We start from the raw sequence: 17,953 nt of genomic DNA, 5'->3' as shown, positions 1-17,953 counted from the left end.
TCTGGTTTCTTCTGTACCTAGCCTTCAACTCTTTTCCTTGCGTATGTTAAAAACAACAAAAAAAAAAGATAGGAAAGAATGTCGTGTATGAACTGAGAAGGAGAAAACATGGAGGGTTCAAAATGCTGGGTCCAAATTCTGTTCTATGCAAGTTTGCCAGTACAAGGCAAATGATCAGCACTTCTGAGCTGAGAAGGTGACACCTGCAGAAGTGTTTGCAGTGGTTCTGATTTGAAAGGGAACATGTTAATTACCCATCTACAGATCCAAGTGATGGCATTTATTTTCCCTCTGTAGGGGAATGTTTTACAGCAGACAGATCATGATACAAGGGCAGCCACCTAAAGTGTTGCTCCAGCTTTCTAAATGCCATGCTTTAATGCAAAAGAGCCCTTTTTGTTACCTGTCAAATACTGAACTGATTATATCATTACCTGCTTTTGTGGTGTTTCTCTACTCTTTCTTAACAGCTAAAGGTCATGTGTTGGCAGAGCATACCCTATTGAGAATCGTTTTTAATGATGTTAGGATTGCCAAATTAACATTTCGTAGCAAAACAGGATTGGAAAACCTGGTCTTGATACTTCCCTCCTAAACACATCTCCTACTAAATGCATGAAAGACAAGAGCTGGGATCCATCCAGGACAAAAACAAACTGCCAAAGAGCACAAGTTGGTTATGGCAGCTGAGAGAGAAACTCTGTAGGAGCAGGGGGCACAACTGGTGAGTGCATGCCTTCAGAACTGGAGAGGAAACAAGTGAATGCACTGTCTGGAAGCCAAATCCCCTTCAAATATTGAAACATCCAATATCACGTGCAAAGGCCTATCTTAAATGATGTACCTGAGAGATGTCTTGATTAATCTTTTGCATAACCAAACTTGAAGTGACAGAAGCAGAACACCTTCCAGTTCAACACTATTTATTTGTGAAATTGGCATGTGTGAGAGAATTTCTGCTCAGCTTCATGTAGTCCAAAACCTTCCACATTGAGTCCATCTGTGGCTGGTCAATTCCAGCAACAATGCCAGTTTTTAAACCTTTGCTGATGTTTCAAATTCAAACACACATCAGTATCAAATCCTGTACAGAACTGAGGAAAGTACATGTGTTTCTGCATATATGTAAAATTATGTCTGCTTGTCTGTCATTTATTAATATTACTTAACCACACAAAACCCCTCTTTAAGGTTCTTGGCTCTTGAATTAGGTTTCTTCCCTCTGAAATCTGCTGTCACTGGCTGTGCCAAAGGCTGCTGACATAACAGAATTAATCATCATAATCTGGGTAAAGAATTACTCATTTTCTCATTGAAGTGCCCTTGCACTGATCCTTGCTAGATCAATATTCCAGAGCTAACGTGTGTTCCTATGGCACACTGCAAGTGAGGGTCACAGCAGTGCCTGCAGCAGATGCTCAAGGTACCTGCTGTAATTTAGCAAGGTCACTACTCAGTGGGCATTTATTTGCTTTGCTTTTGTGCTGCTGCTCAGACCACTGAAAACGCCTGTGCTGTCAGCCTGGCTGGAAATTGGGATCAGGAATTAGCCCTGCAATGCCTGGCCTTCCAGGGGTCAAAACAGGCAAGTTTAAGCTGCTTTAAAGTAATCTGGTGGATTCAGGCTGGAACAGACAAACATGACAATCTGTGGCAGCACAGGCTGGATAGGATGTGATGTGTTGTGTTTTCTCTGCTTATTCAGTGCAGTAAAAAGCAGGTGCTCTGTTTGGGATAGGCCCTCAGAGCCTGCTTTCATAGAAAGTGCATAATTTTGGTTATCTTAAGGTAAATGGCAGGAACAGGATGGAACAGAAAATGAACATGTTTTCTGACTTCATTGATAAACAGGTCAGGGACAGAATCATATTGGTTCCATTTTTCTTCATTGCTGTACATTTCCTTTGAATATCCTGTCCCTGGTTAAAAGAAGTTCTGATTTGAGAGAGGGACAGTTCTGACATGTAACCAGTAATACCCGTGAGTTATGTGTTGTACTCTAGGAAAATAAGACCTTGATAAAATCTTACACTTCAGCTTTTTTAACCTCTGTGATGACCATTTAAACAAAGCTTAAGTAGGACTCGAATTAAAATCACAGCAACATGTATTGTGCCTGGAGAACCTAAAAAAAAAAGCTCTGGTCACCTCTTTTCTTGCATTTGTTTATTATGGTGACAGCACCAGCTCATTATGAATTCATTGGGTGCTCCTGTAGATTTAATGCATTTTCCTTTATACTCAGGTGTGATTTAACACCTGTGACTGGGAGTCTTGATCAATCCAATATAGCTAGTTTTCTTTCCAGAAAATGAATGGGAAGATCATTGTAATATACTGAGTAGCTGAAAAGGTACTAGCAGGGATATCACAGGGAGCTAGAGGACAAACTTAGAAGTGCTGAGAGTCCTGTTTGTTCAGGCAGAAAGGTATTAGTGTGTCTTGCAAGACATTGCATGCATCTCTCCTGGTCCTGATCCTATTTCCAGAGGGGCTAATGGCAAAGTTCCCATTTATCCAAGTGGAAACAATTCAATAATCTTTAGTATCCACAGTTCATCCTAAATGTCAGGAGGTGTTATGGAACACAACATGAGCATGAGCAGAAGTGGGGAAGATGAAGCAAAGCTTTAAACATGAGGTTAATATGTTAACCATTACCATGAAAATATTTGTTCTAAATTTCAACAGTTCCACTGAAAAGCGCTCTCAAGACTGAAAAATGAAGCTGCTTAAAGCAGGAAGAGATCAGATTCTGCAAGATGCAAAAATGTAATTACTCATCTCCCAAAAGTCTTCATGTAATTAATAAATATTTGCTAAAAGCTCAAAGCACGTTGGACATAGACACATTTTATCATCTCTTTTTTGTAGGTACATTAATAGAAAACACAGTAGTTGACAAAATCAGAGCCTGAATAGTCCAGTTGGCAGCAGCTGTCTGCAGCTTGGACTCTCCATCTCCTACCCATGAAGCTCCAGACTAAACACACTTTATGACACTCCTTTATTAAGTTTATGTGTGCTGTAAGTGTCTACTACACATGGGAAATTACAAGTAGGGCCTAAATTTTAGCTTCCATGAGCAGGATAGACAAAAATCAAAAAGACAATACCACAGATGTGAAGAGTAATCCATAGAAAAGTCACTAGTTTCCCTTTGGTAAACAAACAGTAGGTTCACAAGCCTGTACTTCAATATGGAAGGGGGAAGAATAAATTGCATTTGTGTCTCACCAAATTAAGATATTACAGATAAGCAGGTTTGCTGAAAAACAATTGCAAAGCATGAGAAAGCCTACTGCAGCTATCCCAACTCCTACTATTTTCTAAGACTAAAGTATGCTAAAGTGTTTGCTACATTCTTTTAAACCTCACTTCTGCAGCCTGTGATTCTCCCAAAGCATTTCCCAAACTTAACTGTAATTTGAAATTCACTTTGGTTTCTTTCTGAAATGAGAAATACTGAGTGCCTCAGGGCCCCAGTAATGTTTTCACTTCATCTCGATGTTACGTCACATCTGTTGTAGATTTTCACATTACAAAAATGCTAATTAAAAAAAAAAATCATTAGAGTGTAAAAATGCCAACCCCCCACAATTTCAAAACAGGTAATACAAGTATTTTACTGCTATAGTTGCATGTTGCTGTTCCTACTGTTTTATTTTTGGCATAGAGACAGGAGTTGATTATTTTGAAAGTGAATCCCTGCTAGTCAGGCTCATAAACCCTTAGGGTACCTCCAGTCTGATTTAAATTCAACACCTTATTTTGATGGCAGAGACATGGACGAGCCCCTTTGAGATTTTCCCACCATCAGGAGAGGTGTGCAAAGACTTAACCCTGGATGCCAACACAAATTCACAGGGTGTGCCAGCTCAAGGTGGTAGCAACTGAGATGTGACCTTTCACTAGCCTACTTTGGAAGCCTGCAGAAACCCAACTGCATCCTGCCTGAAAAAACAACTACTGCAAAGCTGCATCCCATGAGAAGGTATTTGCACTCTGCTTTCTTCCTCAGGAATAACAGAATATGTCCACTCATTATTACCATTTTTGCCTTATTAGAAAACTAGTAATCTATTGAGCACAGATTTAAGCAAGAAGATGTAGGAAGTTCACTAAAGACGTTTCCCTATCTGAACTGACTGAACAACAAAGCTGTACTGAGTACTACTTAGAAGGAAGGGTATGCAGAGGACAACAGCATATGCTCACAGTTGGCTTTTTCAGCATCCTCCTCTTAAGTCTGGCAGTGCAGGCCAAGAAAGCATTATGCAGAGCTTAACCTTGGGGCTTTTGTTTGCCAAAACATTCAGAGTTCCTGTGGAGCGCCCTGCAATTCCTTACCAGGCATTTAGCACATACAGCCACTGCTGCCAGATTTTGAATATTAAGAATAATTGAGAAGTTAGATAATAAATTGCATTCCTTCCGCATTCTCCCCACTTTCTTGATGCTACATGCATTTCAAAGATCCCCTCCTGACATTTACCTGCTAATACTGCACAAGAACATTGCTGTGATCTACTGTCAAAAGCATTTCTGAGCAGAACAGGGCCAACATAAACGTAGCATGTTCCATCTAAGCGTATCACACCTTCAGAAAATCACTGCTCTTTTGTTCAACAGTTCACAAAGCCATCAACAAATTAATAGCTTAAGAAGCCTTTCCTGCAAGCAACATTTCCGACCTTGGTTTAAGTCAGTAGGTTTTAGTCAACCGAGGATAGACCAGTGCCCAACATCCTGCTGGTGCTGGAGCATGGATTCCTGCCATTCCCTGGGCTCTGTCAGAACTGCTTCAACCTGTGTAGCCAGCCCTGCAAGCACCAGAGCTCACTCCCAAAGGCAATCACTCACTGCCACAAGCTTTCCCCCTCCCCTGCTTGCCACCAGCTGCACCTGACCCATCACATTTCCCTTGCAGAGAAACCCAAGTGGTCACTCACTCACTCACTCACCCACAGGTCGAGCGACTCCAGGCTGGCCAAAGCTCCTCGACACCTCACAGCTCACTCACTGCCTGCTCCCCTTGTTGCAACCTCTGTCCCACCTGCATCCCTTCAGCAGGGCCCACCTGACTCTGTGTGGGGCAGGTGTGCGTGGCTTCTCTCCTCAGCTGGCCTCCAGCATTCCCCACTCATGGCAATTCCTGCAGCCCTGGATTGTTGCTGTTGGATGAGCTGCTGTGGCCGCTCTGCACGTTTGCAGATGCTACATGATCAAATACTGAATCCTGCTCTACCTTCCTGCTTCTTCAGAAGATAAAATGTTGCAGCATAAAGTATAAATAACATTTATCCTATTTAAGATGTGACAGATCTCCTATGCTATGCTATTTTATTATATCTAAAATGAATTTGCAGATGATGATATATATTTTCTGCTGACCCTGAATGTTTTATCATTAAAATCCTAGCACTCTTGCTACAATGCCTTCATAATATATTAATATGACTATCTCAGCTTCTAGAAAACTAAAATATAACCTCATGGTCTTTTATGTGCTGTAATTTTTTTCTTGGGTATTAAAAAAAAATATTACAGCTATATCAGATTATTAACATTGAAAATGAGCCAGAGTCCCTAAAGTACCATTTAAAAATATCGGAAAGTCTTTGTCCTTTTGGAGATGTTTGGTTCTCAGATAATAACTTGCTTCCAGGTTTATAGAGAAAGTTAAGAGGTCTTCCCACTTGCTCCATGGCTGCTGTCATAAGTTGCAGCCCAGCAGGAGAGCGTGCCCTGGGGTGACAGGCATTGCTGCAGCTGACAGAGAATTAACATCCTCCCAAGCAGTGATCTGACCCGTGAAGTTGCAGGACACAGTGTTTTGTTTCCAACTAAGCTCAGGTCCTTTGGTGAAATACCCCAAGGTGTGAACAAAAGCCAAATGATCTGTCATGTTCTTTACTGGACCAAGTCTAGCATCTGCATTTTGTTCTAATACATGGAATATTGCCAGACTACATTACTAATAAACCTGAGGGTTGTTTTTTCTGTACTTGTCTCTGTAGTCCTTCAGCTCCCCAGGTGCTGAACAGTGCTCTGTGGGCTGTGGTCCTTTGCTCAGCATAATTTCAGCCCATTTCTCTCCTGCCAAAGCCCCACTGCTGCCCAGCCACCTTTAGGTTCAGCTGAACTGCAGAAGTTGATGTCTTGTCCAGTAAGCCATGACTGTGTCAGGATGAGCTGGGTGCCTGTGAAATGCAGCCTGTGGACTGTCCTTGGATAACCTCCCACTTGTTCTGAGCCTTTGGGACCTAAGGAGGGAGCTGCCTAGGTCCTTTCAGACACACTTGCAACTGTGGCAGGGTCTGCACCATTGTGTTGCCTTTTCCCCAATATTAATGTTTCTTCTGTCACTAATATTGACCATTTGGTGTGTGAGATCAAACCTATGAAGCCTTGGAAGCTGCTTTTGCAGTATGGTAAGTGATGGAGAACACAAGTACAATTCATTTCTGTTTACCCAGAACTGGCAGCTGGGAACAGCAGGAGGCAATTCTTGTCTCAGGAATCTCAGCCCAGCACCACTTGCAGGTTTCCTGGGAGCCATTTCTGCCTAAAGAATCAAGTCTAATCAAGGACCAAGGCGAAGAGCACAAGCTCCAGCTGCTTGCAGAGTTCATGCTCCCCCGAGTCATGCCTCTGCTCAGAGCCTTGCAAACCCAAGCTAACAGCACACAGCGTTTCATTCTGAAGCCGAACAAAACAATCAGCACAGAAAGCTATTTGTGTGCTTTGGTTTTCGGCAGACAACAGGACTCTCCAGTTTTTGAGATTCAAAATTAATGAATACACATATAGAATTAGTTTAAAAAAATCCTCACTGAAGACTCAGCTCATATTGCCTGTTTTAAGTGTAGGAAATCAGCAAACAATAATTTCCTGTAATTTAAATTACAAGAGTTGTGCAATTGACCTTGGGAAAGTTAGAAATATCCTGAGATAACAAGTATCCACTTACAGTCTCAGAATCAGAGAATTAATTAGGTTGGAAAAGACCTCTGGGATCATCGAGTCCAACCTTTGACCTTGTCAACCAAACTGTGTCACGGAGTGAGCCATTTGGTGACTGTAGCACTTCCCTGGGCAGCCCATTCTAATGTTTAACCACACTTTCTGTGGAGAAATTCTTCCTGATATCCAATCTGAACCATTCCTGGCACAGCTTGAGGCCATTTCCTCTTGTCCTGTTCTTGTTGACTGGGAGAAGAGGCTGACCCCCATCTGGCCACAAGCTCCTGTCAGGGAGTTTTAGAGAGTGAGAAGGTCCCCTCTGAGCCCCCTTTTCTCCAGGATAAACACCCCCAGCTCCCTCAGCTGTCTCTTACAGGAACTGTGCTCCCTCAGACCCTTCCCAGCTCCATTGCCCTTCTCTGGACACACTCCAGCCCCTCAGGGTCTTTCTTGTAGTGAGGGCCCAGAACTGAACAGAGGGTTCCAGGTGTGACCTCACCTGTGCTGAGTATGGGGGACAATCACTGCCCTGCTCCTGCTGGCCACACTATTGCTGACACAGGCCAGGATGCCACTGGCCCTCTTGGCCACTTGGGCACAGCTGGCTCACGTTTAGCCAGCTGTAGCCCAATTGTTACTATATGAAAAAAAAAAAATTTTTTTTACCTTGCTTCTAAGAGCCCAATCTGAAAACAGTTTTTCCAAACTCAGCTTTCACCTCTGTTGCCATCTTAATTGGAAATTTATGGCACACTGGATCAACTGTTTGCTGCTACAGCCACACTCTGCAGGGAAGAAGAAAGCAATATCATGCTTGACTGACTGAAGGAATACCTTTTAAAGGTGTGGAAGATGAAGTAGAAGTGCAGGAGGTGGAATTCCCAGGTCTACTGTATACTGTAATATATTCTGAGGTGTTGGAATTGCACGCTATCAGTCAGTTCAGAGCGATCCTGAGATCTGTGGTCATCATTCTTATTTCTCCCATGGAAAGAGAAGTCCTTAATTTCACTCTTGCATTTTGTTAGCTGCCACGAAATGTTTCATGGCTGAAATGGTGAAAGCTGTTTCTCCATCTGTGCCTCTAAGCCACAAAAGCGCTTGATTTTCATATGAATAAATGCAAGTTCATAACACTTTGAAGATCCAGAAAGTTTGTAAAATTCTCTGCTTTTTCTAATCCCACTACTCCAAACATTTGGATTGCAGGTTTATGCCATTGTGCCTTTATCAGTAGAAGAGTAGCTTCTGACCAGATGGTCCTAAATTTGTGCTTCTAAATATTACAGAACTTCCACTGTCAGGAAAAAAGGTCCTTCTGTCACTTGTCCTTTTTACACTGAGAACAGTCAGTTATGTGACACAAGCTATGCCACTGCCCAGTTGAAAGAACTAACACAGTATTAATCTGGTTTCAGATCCATCCAGCTGATGATGTGATAGCTCAGGTATTAAACTGCCTTTGTGATTTCAATTATCTACCTTTTATACGACTGGAAAGTAAAGTTATCAGCATAAAACTAATAAAGCAGAGAGTTCTATAAAGGTGGCAATTGCTTTAGGCAGCGTAACCTACTTCTGCATAGTCGCAGATGGGGAAGGTTTACTCGTTGCCTAAAATTTATATGTGCAGAAAGAAAAGCAAGACATGAAAGCAACCCTGTTTCCTTTACAAACTCAGCTTTTCCTTCTCCTCGCTGCTGTCCTGCCCCCCATCCCCCGCCTCCCCAGCAGCCAAAAAATCAAATCAATTGCTTTTAAAGGCAAGGGATGAAATGGGACTGTACTGTAAAGTGAAGGCAAAGGTAAGGTGAAGGAGGAGGTTATTAACTAAAATTACATTGCAGCTTAGGGGATAAGAGTAACAATCTAAAGATGTCATGAATTTCAGAAACCCAAAATGCAGCTGTTTTAAATTGTATTTTTTATATTTGATTGATCAGGCAAATGTGTTACTTTAGAGATAAGGCAAAAGTTATCACACTGAGAGATGGTTTCTGGTCGTGCTGTCATCTGGTTAAAAAGATGCAGCACCCAAGGGCTCTGCTTGTTTATTAAAAACATCTGTTTTATTTCCAGAAGAAAAATTAAAAATCATTGCTTCAAAAATGGTGTGACAGAGCTGGAAAGATAGTTAGTTTAAGTCTGTGACATTACAGGGACCCTGACCCTTCTTCTTCCTGCATATGATTATCAGTCACACCAGAGTCCTGCTAATTTCAGCTTAACTCCTGTACTGCCCAAGAGGTACTAACTGGAGAATGTCGATGCACATAACTTCTCCTGAGGAGCCTGATGTCACCATGAAAGTGGCAAAAACCAGCCCAAAGCAGTGGAGGAGCCCCAGCTTCCCGAGACAAGGTGCCTCAGCAGGATGCAGCACCTGAGCTGGGTGGGTGAAGCTCCTCTGGGTGTGTCTGAGATGGGATGCTGCCCCAAAGCAGGGTTGTGTGCAGTGGGGATGACATCATCTCTAACATCTGGCCTGATGTTGCAAGTCTGATGCTGTGATATCCTGACTGATTTACAGCAGAGTGAAGCTAGAGCAGCCTGAGCTGCTTGGGGGAGTGTGTTTGCTGCACCCTGGGAGCTCCAGCCATGCTGTGCAGGACTCACATGCATCTCTCTAGGAGGGCATTGCACAGGACAGGGGTTGGAAGCAGCAGAGTTGCTGCAGCTTTAGAATGGGGGTCACCAGGCAAATCCCAGGCTGAGGAACACTAACTTGCCTAAACTGCTTCCTGGGCTTGGACAAGGCCCCTCACCAAAGAAAAATTCCTGCTCGAGCCTTATCTCTGTAATGCCAAGTAACAAATGGCAACAGGGAGAAACTAATGCACAGAAGTTCTACCTGAACATGAGAAAAAACTTCTTTACTGAGCACTAAGCACTGGAACAGGCTGCCCAGAGAGGATGTGGAGTTTCCCTCACTGGAGATATTCAAGAGCCACCTGGACACATTCCTGTGCCATGTGCTCTGGGATGACCCTGCTTGAGCAGGGAGGTGGGACCAGATGACCCAGTGTGGTCCCTTCCTGACCCATTCTGTGATTCTGTCTTTGCTTGAACTGACAGTAGGGAGAGAGCCCTTATGCTGGGCAATTGCAGCTTCATAATTTTGCTGTTTTTTAGATCTCAGTATCCAAGTGCAGACAGAGGGAAGGATGGAGAAGCACCTGTCTTCAGATGTGTTTCATTTCCCCTGCCACTCACAGAACCTGAAGACAGAATACAGTGGAAAGAGTACTTGAGGATTGAGTTCATTTTCTTTTCAGCAGCATACTGACTGCTTTTAACGTTTGCAAAGCTTTTGGCTATAAAAGATGTACATGGTTGAGAGGTTTCTCTTGGTCTCTAGTCACTGCCACAAAGGAATTCCTCCAGACTCCTTTTCCTTCCTTCCTTAGCTCCTCAGAGACCTCTGCTGCTGTCCCTGGCAGCAGACCAAGGGGAAACAGCTTCAGCTGAAGCTCCCCTTGTAGCAACAAAACACCACTGATCAGCCACGTCTGTCAGTGCCAACAACTTTTTGAAGTCGGCACTCTTTTAATGCCTGGCTTCTCTCTGTATTTAAGGTTCAGGTATGCAATGTAAAGAACTCCCCTGGAGAGTAATTTTCTTTATTTCATTCTTTTGAAAAGAAAACCTCCTGCAGCTGACCAGCCCTGAAAGCATCAGTTCAGATCCATCTCAGCCCAGGCATGGGAGGTGCTGAGGTCCTATTCCTACCCTCCAGTCAGCTGCCACTGGCAGGTACAGAGCACTGGGAGCACCAGCCTGGAGAAATCCAGGCTGGGATTAGAGGCCCTGGGTTGTCCAGCTGCACTGGCACTTATTCAGGGCAGTCCCTTTAAGTAAACCAGAGGTATTTTGTATTTATACCTAGGTACTTACTGAGCTGTTGCATTCAAAGATCCTAATCTTGCTTTCACCCCAGTGGGATATTGACTTTAAGAAAATACTCTATGCTTCATTTCTCAGGGCTGCAACACAACTTAATGGATCATATACTTAGAGATCCACTCCCATTAATTTCTAGCTTACATTCTCACTCTTTCACAGCACCAAAATGTCAGTGGCCTTAGCCTTTTCAATATAATTACCACTTAGAGCACACAAAGGAAAAAAGAAGGCAAAAAAATAAGCTTTTATTTAAATAACACCATCCATGTATTATGTTTGAGCATGGAGGAAGAGTTTTCCTTTCCTTTCTTTGAGCAAGCTAACCCCTCACTTATTCCTTGATGATTGACTTTTGTTTGTTTAGTGTGGCCCCTATTCCCTTCTCATTCACAGATTCAGCGAGCATGAAGGTTTGCTATAGTTGACATCAGTAGAATTTTATCAGCAGAAAAGCAGACAAAAATGTAAGTACTACTGACAGAAGAGGCAGTGTCTGAAAAAAAATATGCATTTGCTGTTACTGAAATGGAGGAAATTAAACTTATACTTGTCTATTTGCAGCTATATTCCTTTGAAGCATTACAAAACCCCATGAAAATCTAGATGTTAGAGACTGTGTAATCACTTAGAAAGTTAATGTGCATAAACATACACAAAATGATTGTTTGCTTTTTTTCCTGCACAGCCCTTTTACTGTATTACTGTATAAATCAGATCCACTTTATTTTTACTTGCTTAGCTTTGTACTCTTTTTAAAGCATCTCAATGAATGAATACATATTTCTAGATCCTTACAGCCTTAAACCCCACATTTATTACTGTATTTTCACAGCAAAAAAGGCCTTCCAGACATTTTTCTATGAAACATATTACTGGAGATAGGACTGAGGGATTTAATGGCTCAAAATTTAATTTCCAGCCTGGGAGGTGTGTGAGAAATCTGAGTGCAAAATGTCATGTCACAGAAGAGTAGAATCTCAACAGGACAACTGGAGACTCCCCAACCCTGTCCTGTTGTGGTGGCAGCTGGGATAATGATGGACACATTCCCTGAAGATTGGAATCTTTTCTTTCCTGCTCCTGCTGGTACCCAAGAGCATATGGCCGTGGTTGTATGGATGAGATAGCTACAAGTCACAGCCATGCAGAAACCAGGGGAAAAATCACCCTGATCGTTGGGAGCATATGGATTCAGCCAGGCTTGAAAGCTGGGCTACAGTATGCTCTGCTGGCAGCACGTCCCTGTGTGCCTCAGAAAGGGTGATCCTGCAACACAGGGATGGAAAATGATGTCTCTCCCATGCCAAATGAAGTGCTGGTTTAGAGAGAGCAGGACAAACTGGAAAGGGTGGTAAGGGAGCTCCTGCCTCAGGATTATGCTCTGAATGTAGCAATATCACAGGAGAAAAAGCACAGGCAGGTTAGGGAAGAGAAGAGTCATGTGCTTACCAATTTTTTCTTCTAATTGATAAGGGATCTGTTAGTTACAAAGCCCTGGTTGCCTGTGCTGCATGTTGTACATTCGGAGAGATGTTTTGCAGGCACACAGCATTTCTTCTGCTGCAATGCCTCTGGCTCTAGTCACATGTGGGACTGGTTCTGGATGTTCAGAAGGTGAAGGAGTATCACCTCCCTCCACGTAAGACAGACAGCCTGACAGGTTTCTATTGCTGCTCTTACATCAGTCACAGCTTTCTCTGTTGGCCCCTATTTCATTTTCTTACTTAGCCAAAAGCCCTGCACATGCACGTTCTGCCCTCAGGGGTCACAGAGGTTGTAAGCACGAGTGGTGCTGGGGAGTAGGGACCCCACAGTGACCAAAAGTGGTGTGTCCTACTTCTGAAAGGGGACTTGAGTGAGAATATGTGCCACAGTGCTGCTTGCCAATGGCTCTGCCTGCAATGTAGATGTCTGTCTAATGGGCACTGAGCTAAGACCAACAAAACACAAGTCACACAGGCCACTGAACAGCTTCTGATGTTAATGACTTCTGATTACCACTGGCTCGAGCTGCAGCTGTATTTTATTAACACTGTGTACAGAGTGAGTAGAATTCCAGATGGAGTACAAAGTACCTTTTCTCTTGTTTTGCCTGTAATTGCAAAAGCTTAAATTGTACTTGTAGCTGTTTTATGATTGACCTTAAACAGCACATTTGCTATAGTGGAACATTGCAATTTAGAATGGAAACATCACACAGAACTGGTCGATGATCTCTATGATGCAAATAAAAATAGTGCCATGAGTGTTGGAATAGATATTTCTTTCCATTTTGTCTTTTCATTTTTATTGCTTCCCTAGGTCACTTGAAATGAAATTGTCCTTCACAGGTCAAGCTATGGCTGCTTTGCAGACAGCAAAAAAGACAGTGCTTTAGATCATTAGAGCCCTGGAGATGTTACAGCAATCCAAATGATTTGCATTTCTGAAGGAAAGGCTTTTATTTCTGAACTGTTCACCTCTTATTGATCTAAAAATGTACCTCTTTTTCTTTCCCTCATGAAAATGCCTGTCCTCAGGATTGAGAAAATAAGAAATATTTCTAGCCTTGATATACCACCTCTCCATCAGCTCCCTGAGGAGCTGCCCACTGCACTTTCAGGGCAAGTGATGGTCATGGAGGAAATGAACACCTTGGGCAGTGGAGCTGCACTAGGACTCAGTGGATAAAGAGGAAGGAAAAAGGAGGTGGAAGATTCAGCTCAGGGACCAGATGACACTTCCAGCCACGGGAAGGGGACTGCTCCTGCTCTGTCAGCTCCAGAGCCCAGGAGCTTTTTATGAGCTGGCTGCTGGCAGGCAAAGCTGTGCAGCCTTGGCAGAGTTTGAAGTGGATGTTTAGACGAGGCTCTCTCACGATGCCCCCACACCTCAACTCCCTTCAGTGGGGTTGACACAGTGCCATTTTGGGAGGTGATGGGGACAGAGCACATGCTCAGACTGTGAACAAGAACCACAGGTATCAGACTGGTGGCACCTGTCGGGGCTATGCTCCACTGCATTTTCTTGCCTGAGTCATCTCTGTACCATGTTTTGCTTTCCTGCTGGGTTCCCTTTGGTCCAAGGGGGAGGCATCCTTGCCTCTGAGGCTGGGTGCTGCCTTTGTGTCCAAAGGCTTCCCTTCCCCGGGGTGTGTTTATATGGTTCTGACTTTCAGCCCTTGTGGTGGCTGTCACTGGTGCTGCCAAGAGAGGCCAGGGCCATGCCCCGGGCAGTGCTGGCCTGTGGAGTCAAAGCCAGGCTCAGGAGATGAATGAGGATGCATGAAAAAAGTATATGACAAAAGTTAATGGAAAATAATGCCTCATTGCTCACAGAGACGTTATTATATTTCTAAGGCATTTATGAACAAATAAAATGCATCTACAACTGGAGAAAGAGCTTACCCCACACCTGCCATGTTCCCCTCCCCACCTTCCAGCAATCCTCTCCCTTATTAGCATTTCAACACTGCTTTTCTTTGAACTACGAACTGTATTTTACTAATATTATTTCCATTCATGCTGTGGAAATGAAACTTATGACAGTGTTGATTTCTCAGATCTCTTCAGCATCTTTGAAATTTGCATTAGATTATTCTAATCACTTAGCCTCGTTGTATATATTTACACAAGTACTTTTGATGTTTAAACAGATCAGGCTGCAATGAGATGTGCAGGGGGAAACATATACCCCTAAGGAAAGGAATGCTCTTTTTTCTCAGACCACATCTTCAACTAGAAGTTTTCAGATAAAACAGTGGGTCAGTGCCTTTGGGACCTGAGGGAACGACTGGGAAGATGGAGGGATTGGCTCTGCCCTCAGCAGCAGACAGCAGAGATGGAGCAGGGCTGGGTCCCTGCAAGTAAGAGGAGGGTGGTGGTGGTGAGGACTCGTCCTCGGGTACCCTTTATCACCAATGTAACCTGTGCTCCTGGCCCTCTGACAGAAGAGATTGTCCAGCCTGAACCCATGATGAATGAACCCACATCTGCAGACACAAAGTTCTGGGGACTGAGCAGCTGCCAAATCCCAGCTGCACTGGATCCAGCAAAAATAGTAAGATGTCCTTCTTTGGGGACAACAAAAAGTCTGGGACTGTGGTGCAGTTGTGGTAGCTCTGACCATGACCTCCAGGCAAGTCCTGCAGGACCTGTGCTCCCGTGGGCAGAAGGCAGGGTATCTGGGAAGCATTGCAGCCAAATGTTCAAGTTAATTAATTTGTTTTCAGAGCTGGCTCTGTGAGATACAGAATGAGAGGCAACAGGAACAGCTTTTACACAGGAAATGTGACCAGGAAAAAGTGGTGGAGCAGGCCAGACAAAGGAGAAACAGATTTCTTGAGGACTGAAGGAGATAATCTTTCTAGAAGATGCAGGATATTGCCAGGTATCTCACATGAAGTTTAGCTTCACAAAGACTGGGGATAATATTTCTATTTGCAATTCTTGAGGTATTGTAAAGGAAGAATATTCTGGATTATGATGTTAACTTTATTTACAATGAAATCTGGAGAAATTAATCCATTATAATCCCTGTATTGCCATTCACTGAAGAGTTCAACTTGAAGATCCTTGTGGGTTCCTTACAATGGAGAATATTCTGTGATTTCGTGATTCTGTGATTATCCAACATATTACCCTTAAAGACTGCAAAACCCATGACAAACTGTTTTAACAGTTTTGATTCTGTAACTTGATATGTTGAAGTTTGTGGGTACATACCTTAAAAAAAGAAGAGGAGCCTGGTCCAAGAATATGCAATTCCATAAACTCAATACCAGATATGAGCAGATTTTCTCACTCACATACTGAAACTGATCTATCCATTTAGACATGAAAACATGTTTTGAATAAGTCAAACATTTTGAATTGTCACCAGTGAGGACAGCTTTCTCCAAAGGCAGAAAAGATCTTTTAGCTCTCCTAAGCCTGTAGACCATGTAGAGTCAAGTAAAAAAATACAGAACAAAATTAAAATGCCCTGCTTTATGAGAATTCGGAGATCTAAAGAAGTTTCAAAGATAACATTTTTCAACTTCATAACCTTTTCACAAGCAAAAATTTCTAGGGGCAGTGCTCTCTACCTTCCTAGGACTACCTAAAACAGGGCAGCCAAGCCTGAGCTGGAAGAGGAGTGAGCTCATTGCCAATGCTGGATGGGCAGTCAAAAAACTCCTACTGTCCTCTGAGGATGCAGCAGAAGGAACACCTCAGGACTTTCATTGTGGCTGATTAATTTTGTCCTTATTGCTTGTGAGTTCACAAGTTACATGCCTTGCTGCACTGGTGAAGAGATATTGTGACCCATGTGAGACAGCCAGGAGAGAAAGGAGAGGTTAATGGCCATTTCTCACCTTAAAGGACAGGAATTTGTGAAGCAACCAGAAACACTATGAGATTCATAACTTTTCTCCCCCACAAAATTGTGTTAGCACACACAACAGAACTCACACGGGGGGTTTTATGCCCAGAGGAAACCAATTTCAATAGGGCCATTTTGACTTATGCCCAGGTACTGCTTCAGCTCCATATCTGCAGAGGGAGAAATGCATTTTGGTGCCTGTCCAACATTAGTAAAACCTCCCAAGATGGACAGGCTCATAACATATTAAGCTTTGAGATCTAGTTCAATTTTTGGAAGCAAATTCTTTAAACAAATATTTATGACTAAGAATGAAATGACAAGTGCTATGAAATGGCTTCTGGAGTTAATTTTGCTCAACTTGTTTATTCCTAATGGGGGAATAGACAGTGCCTATGCTAAGGAAGACTGAAAGGAATGGTTTGCTTGTGAAGTTTCCAAAAGCAGTTGTACTTTTTCCTAAAATAACCTAAAGTGATAGAAAAAACTCCAGTCTTCTCTTAAAGAGAAACATATCCAAAGTGCATATTTCAGCATGCTTCCTCCCTGAGGATTTCTCAGTCTAGAATAAAAAGGATGTTTTTTCCAATGGCTTTCAACATGCTTGTGTGTCTGCCAAGTGTTTTGAGTCTGACAGTCAAATACTGCTGGTGAGAACCATCAGTTCCTTCAAGGACTTGACACTGCAGCCGATTTGTATCCCAAGTGACTGTAAAAGGAGGTGACTGCAGCCGTCATTTTGTTAGATTTAGTCAAAAACATTCCCAGAAGAGGCAGGCGAGCATGCTGGGAATTGTCTGATGAGTCTGCTGGGAGAATAATTATGTGGCTGGCAGTTTGTTTGCATCATCTTTAGTAGCACTTTCTTAGTGGGTTTTGTGGCATTTGAGCACTCAGCTTTTTGAATTAAAGAATCTTTACTGCCATTGTCTCTTTAGCTAATTCCCAGATTATGCAGTCTTGGATGTGCATTCTGGGGCTACTTCTGTATTACAGGAGGTATTAGAAGACTAAACCACATTTTTCAATATTTCCATTCTTACTTGTGATGAAATTTTCTGCACTGTAGCTGTGATTTAATTACAAAGAATTCCCTGTTCTGATCACAATGCCTACACAGACATGAGGCCCGTTTGTGTTTTAATCATGCTTCTTTGACCAGGATGAATATAAAAATTTTCAATACCTTTTTATTGGTTAAAATTGCACATATAAACTTTAGTGGTCTTTTTGTTTGTTTGTTTGTTTGTTTTTAGTAATGTAACATAACAAATTACAGCTTAAAAAGTGTGAAAAGCTTTTCAAGAGCAACTTAGGTATCTGGGAAACAAAGTTCTGTTAGAATTTTAATATGATTCAACATCTTTTGAAAAAATAAATGGGTATGAGCCCCTGGAAGAGAGTATGTAAAAGCACTGGCAAAAAATCAGTGCTAAATAGACAGGAAAATTGAGAGCTGCAAAAGAAACCACGTTAGAACCCACACTTATTCAGCTGACTACAAGGGGTTCATCATAGCTACGAGTGCCTTTTATAAAGCACGTAGGCAATTAAAAAAAACCAGCAGTAACAGCAAACCCAACTCAGCAAAACATCCCTCTGGGAGCAGCCTGTCTGGTCCTCTCTGGACCAATTCCTGTGCCAGCTGCTGCTCCTGATAAAACAGACCAGCCTCAGAAAATGCCAAGGCAGCCCTAGGCTCTGTTTTTCTCTGGTGGGTGTAGCACAGAGCCTTCCAGCT

Source organism: Sturnus vulgaris, chromosome 4, assembly GCF_052056855.1.
Source record: "Sturnus vulgaris isolate bStuVul1 chromosome 4, bStuVul1.hap1, whole genome shotgun sequence".
Classification (NCBI taxonomy): Eukaryota; Metazoa; Chordata; class Aves; order Passeriformes; family Sturnidae; genus Sturnus; species Sturnus vulgaris.
Note: the sequence above shows the minus strand (reverse complement) of the source record.